We start from the raw sequence: 6,276 nt of genomic DNA, 5'->3' as shown, positions 1-6,276 counted from the left end.
ATAATAAATAAAGTTTCAAACTAGAAAAACTCTTTGGAGAATTAATTTAATTCTAGTCACATAGCAGACAAAAGAATTAAATTGACGGATCAAGATAATCTTAAACGCGGGAAATATTATAAAATAAAATGGACCCAAGTTATTTGTAATTTGGTGATTTAAGTGGGAGTGCAATATTATTCTTTAGTGGAACAAAATAATATTCCATTGATAATATATTAAATCATGGGTCATTTGATTTAATTAGTAATTTATCTAATGGGTGAGCCCAACACTTAAGTCATTCCATGGATCCCCTTACTAGCCCAATAAGGTCCACTATAAATAATGAATGAAAGGCAAACCCTAACACACAATCCAAGACAACACTCCTCCTCCTAACCCTAGCCGCCGCCGCCGGCGTTCTCTCTCTCCCCTTGCCTCGGTTTGCGTGCCTTGGCACGTGGGAGAATTAGGGTTTGTGTTTTGTTCTTGATCTATCCTAATTCATAGGATTAGATCTAGACAATTTCGTGTTTGTGGATTGGGTTTCCCTAGATTCATTCAAAGTTATTTAATTGGTTTTCCAAGATCCGCCCACACGGATGGAGAATCAAGGACGAGGGAATAGTATGGAAGATTCACGGTCGATAAACCAAGGATCTCCGGGTGGTGCAGCTAGCAACTTCGATCCTATGATGGATCAAAATGAGGTAACAATCGAATCTACATCAAATTGCATGATTATGTGTTTATTTGATGTTAAATCTATAGATCTATGTTAATTGCATGAAATTGGAATCGAATGCATAATCACCTAAATAGATCCGGTCTAGGACCTATTTGATTTCCGTATCTTCCGCTGCGGTTAGTGCCAACAGGAACTAGAGACACAACCAGAGGAAGCCTCAACAGTGATTAAACCGAAACCAGTAAAGAGGAAGCTAGTGTTGAAGAACGACCCTAAGGCAGAAAGGCAGAAACCCCAAAGAGTGTCATAAAGATGCTTAGGAAAGTGGAAGTCCAGCGAGGCAGGAGCAAACACAGCAGCAGATGCAGTGGAGATCTCTAGCGAAGATGAGAAGACTACTCCTACAAAACCTGGGGAGCAGCCCTCGAAAACTAGCCAGCAGGATACACAAATGGCAACAAGGACAGTTTCATCAACGCCGATCGACCAGGAAAGGAAGAAGCTGACAAGGTGGCTGAGGGTCTGGACCTCGCATCAGAGTCAGTAGGTCGGGAGGAGGCGGCAGTGAAGTGATGCTAGTACCCGCGTGGTGGCCGAGCCAACTAACCAGGAGGACGATTCAACACAAGCCGAGGAAGAAGCACATGCAATGGAAATCGAAGACGACAAGTACATCCAGGAAAGAAAGAGAAAGGGGAAGGCCCCTGCCAGGAAGAAACAAGCCGTAAAGAAACAGCGCACAGCCAATGCCAGCATAGTGATCAGAGAGACGGAAGAAAGAAGGAGGTTAAGCGATAGCGACTACACTTCCAGCAAAGAGTCTGACTCAGAGAGTGATATCTCTCTAGAGGGGGAAGAGTACCATGAGCAGCAGCTCCCCGACAACCACCAAGAAGTAGTCCACCCTCCGGTCGAGAGGATCGTGTACCGACGGTGGAGGGTAGAGCTCACTGATGAGCTTATGGAGGACATGAAGCACTACAACACCAAAAAGCTTCAACACGCATTTAACGACAATGAAGATAGCAGCAAGCAGGTCAAATGCGGAAAGGCTACACTTGGGATTCTGGACAGCCTACCAATGCCACCTGATAGCTACCCAACCAGCTAGAAACTTGTCCCTCTGCAACATACTAGGAGCCTTCGTGCGCAACAACACCATCATAACAGAGGCAGAAGACCTATCTTCGATGTATATGGTCGACTCTCCTGGCCTGTTCGATATACCTTTCTTCATCCGCACAAACGTGGTATACTACCGACAAGGAGTACCCCAGTTCTACGCAATGGGAGTAACCCCTGGTGGAAGGGCACAACAGGGCCAAGAGGGGCAAGCTGGGCAAATCGACCAAGCGCAAAGGCTGAGGCAAGAAAATTTGGAGAGGGCGGTCACTGAGCTAGCGGAGGAAAATAGACAATCACGGGCAGAGATGACAAAGCTGACAACCCTGATGGAGAGCATACTGAAGGAATTGGCAAAAGGAAAGGAAAGCACTGGAGCTTGAACAAGTGGACATAGAGGACTGAACGAGGAAACCACTGAACCTGAGGAAGAAGAATGTGATGAACAAGAGGAGGCAGATGACAACCAACTGGAATCCACTTAAGAGGAACCAAAGGAACAACCTGCACAGACCCCTGCGGCAAGGAGGAGCAGGAGGAATGTCCGATCGACCCCCCAAACTGACCAGTTAGTTTTCTATTTATCTTTTTTTTAGTTTTCTTTTATTTCTTTCTTTTTTTACTTTTGTTAAATAGGTAGAATTATGTGTATTAAATGTGAGCAAACCCCATTCATAACACTTAGCCTATTCAATAGTCTAAGTGTGAGAAGTAAAGGGTTTGCTATTTCGGTGCATGTGTTTTTGTATGTATTTTGTGTTCTGTCATAAGCATGCTAACTCACACTTAGCCTACTGCATAGTCTAAGTGTGATGAGTTATATGTTTATATATCATGTTTTGTAAAATTTTCTGCTCTGTCTTGTAAATCTATGTATATATCTGAAACTCTCCCACTTAGCATATTACATAGTCTAAGTGTGAGAAGTTTTTAGATATAGTTTGTGTTTGTTATAAATGTGTGTCTGTCATACTAGCCATTCCCATTTTTCACTTCACAGCCCGTATCTGGGGCAGACACTTGTGAAGAGAGAGGGGGGAGCAAATGGCCAGTATGACATGTATATGTGTGTTATTTGAGTCAGTGCATGTTAGTGCTTTTTTTAGGGTTGTTTAGGTCTAGGAATTATGTGTTATGTGTCTAATGAATGGGCTTAAAACTCAACTGCCTCGAACTGACGGTGAGAGGAATTGAGGGAGATAAGGCATGCCGGAAAACAGAAACCACCCCCTCCAGTAACCCCTAGTCAGTATAGATGATGCAAGTATGAAGGAAAAACACATCCCTTAGGTCAGACACGAAAGCCCTCTTAAAAGGTGAGTTAGAAGCCCCAAAGTGGAACCGCTTTCCACTAAACACTGAAAAAAGCTGAAAAAAGAAGAGTGGCTACCACATGATGTCTAGGGCGAGGCAAACCCTGAAGGTAGTAGGAAACCCCCCCAAAAAAAAAAAAAAAAAAAAAAAAAAAAAAAAAAAAACTACCTTTTGAACCCCATTTTCTAACCTGATCTATACCCCGAAATAACCCATCAGCCACTGGAACTGTGTGTGTGCAAGGCATAAGGATAGGGGGCAACTGCCCAGGAGGACATACAAAAGGGACTAGCTGAAGAAAGAAAAACAAAGAATGAAGGAGAAAATTGATCCGGAAAAATTCCAGCATCCAAAAATAGAAGAAGGTATAAGGGTAGCAAAGCCACAGGAAAGAAAACCGAAGAAAATGGTCGCAGATACTTGACCACAAAAAGAGAAAGGAGGAAGAAGGAATAAGGGTGGCGAAGCCACAAGGAAGCTACATCGACCAGTTGGAAGCCAATGTCAGAAATTGTCCAAATTAAGAAGAAGCCCTAGCCAGAAGCCCAAATGCACACAGCTTCTCCCTCATCAAAATAAGGAGTTAGTTTTTGAACCTTAGAGCCTTTGGAACATCCACCCCAAACACTATAACCAACAGCCCCGTAACAAGCCTTAAAGACCTTCAGGAGCTGCGCGTGAGATCTGAGTCCGAAACATCTGTGGTCCAAAGCATTGAGAGGAAATGTCCTAACATCCCCTGTGAGGAATGAGTGACTGAGTGAACCTAGTGTTTGGCCTAGGATCGGGTGATCCCGATAAGCTGATATACTGACTGGGGAGGAAAAGGGGGGCGGCGGAGGTTCAAGGCTGCCTAAGGCCGGATTGCACCTGATCTCGAGGGGAGGGATGGTTGAAAATATAGCCTATTCTACGTGTTTAAGTTGTTTATGTGTTTATGTGTTTGTGTCGTTGTTAGTTTTCTTTGCGTCAGAGTCTTGAGTCTAGTTAGGTAGAGTCGGTCAGGGGGAGTAACCAGGCTCGAATGCGACTTATTTCTTTTTTTTTTGTTTGTCTTCACGCTTGAGGACAAGCATGTGGTAGGTGTGAGCAGTTTGATAAGTCGTATTCTAAGCCTTGGTTACTGATCAGTATGTCGTGAAATGCATGTATTATCTGCAAAACAGTTGCTTAAGTGTGCAGGATTAAAGGATCCAAGTCGTAAGAGGCGATTCGGGTGACGCAAGTGAAAAGAGGGCTAGAAGGGTGCAATACGACCAGATGCATGCCAGAGAAAAGGCTCGAGATGGAGAAGAAGGATAGCTGGGATGATCAATAACAAGGGCAGAAAAGTCAAATCCCGAAGGAAGTCTACCCTAAAAAGCAAGGGCAAGCCTCCCTATAAAAGAAGCCACTTGGAGAGAGAAAGAGGGAGTTCGGAGTTTGCAAGTTAGGTTCTCATACACACTTAGTAGAATTCTCTCTAGAAGATCAGTCCTTCAGCATTATCCAATCTCTCGTTCCTCGCCACAGCTATGGTCACTTGACGTCCAAGAGTCTGCCGGAGAAATCATCATTCTACCGTTCTAGCCAGTTTGCCGTAGTAGTATAGCAGTACCATCGCCCGGAGTGGCAAAACAATTGTTATTTTGCTTTCTAGTTTAATCTTTACATGTTTTCATCGTTGGATCCGTTGCAAACATTTATCGTTGTTGCCTTTTGAAGTACTTTGTGAAGTTCCAACGTTTAAGTTATGAAGTTTCTATTTCGTATGTCGCTTTGGTTCGAGTTTGCTTCATTCTGCCTAGGAAAGTTATATTTAGTCGTTGCTTTTAATTTCTAAGTGTTTTCTTATCTGGAGTTGTTGATCTAAGGTTGTAGTTAAATTTCAGTCTAAGTTTTCGTGCGTAAGTCTTTGTTCTGCATAGTAATCATCACCTCGCATGTTAGTCAGTAGAGGCAGTTTACAATTTCAGCTGTTCATCTTTAGTTAAGCATTTTTAATTGATGGATCTTGAGTTTGAAATTATGAATCTGAGTTTAGTCATGGAGTTGTGTTCATACAATTTCTGTTAGTGCTTGGTGGAGAAGAAAACGTCAAAATCAACTTTAGCCTTGGACCACTTTTACTTTTTGAGTTACTTTTGCTTTTGTTCCCTACTTTTCAGTTGTACCTTCCAGACCTGTCAGAGAGCCAACCAGCCACCAGATATACCTTGTTGTCTAAATTTCCTCTTTTAGTAACTGTCTACTTTTCATATACCTCTGAGACACCTTGTCCCCTATTTTCACGAACACTACCACATGCCCGTTATTTTCACGCCTGTTATTTTCACGCCTACTAGTCAGTAGAGTACCACTTTATTTCTTGCCTAGGTAAAATCTCAACCCAAGTGTGGTAGCTAACCAAAAACACCCAGGAATGTCACCGCAGTATCCGAACGTGTCCATCCTTGTGGGATTCGACCCTTACTTCCATTATACTAATCAGTAGAAGTGGGTTGAGGAATATTTATTTGGAGTCCAGATTAGGTTGTTGTGCCAACGACTCAGCTAGTTAGGATATCATCCTGATCAGTTGGATGCACTTTGCAATTACACTACACCTTTAATCTGAATGAAAAAAGAGACTACCAAAATGGCGACGTTGCCGGGGATGGATGGCGTTCATACCTGTTATTGTGTGTGATATTTTTGGTGTACATACTGTTTATAATTTTCCTTTTCTTTTTATTTTCAGTTTATGAGAAGTAGCTCGGCTCCTGGCCAGTGGAGACCAAGGATACTTCCCCGAGGAACGATACTCGTTACCACTCGTTCTGGCCTGTCGACAGCACTGTCCGACTTAGGCACGAGCAGCGACGAGGAGAATGAAGATCTAGAGTACCAACTCCCGGAGCATCCACTCCAACCAGTAAGAACACTAGTGAGAATGGCTGACCATGGTGAGGACGATCCCGAGCTCGCAACACTTACTGCACATGCCGACGGAGATCCCCCACAAGCCATAGTGGTCACCCCAGGCCAGACCGCTTGTGATGTGAAACCCCACGTTATTGCAATCCTACCGACGTACTGTGGAAAGAGTTACGAAGGACCCTACGAATTCTTAAATGAGTTCTGCAAAATCTGTAAAGCACAGAGGCGGCCAGCAGGAGCAAGCGAGGATGATTACAGACTGAAAGCCCTAC

This window comes from Salvia hispanica, chromosome 5, assembly GCF_023119035.1.
Source record: "Salvia hispanica cultivar TCC Black 2014 chromosome 5, UniMelb_Shisp_WGS_1.0, whole genome shotgun sequence".
NCBI classification, from domain to species: Eukaryota; Viridiplantae; Streptophyta; class Magnoliopsida; order Lamiales; family Lamiaceae; genus Salvia; species Salvia hispanica.
This window is presented reverse-complemented; position numbering follows the sequence as displayed.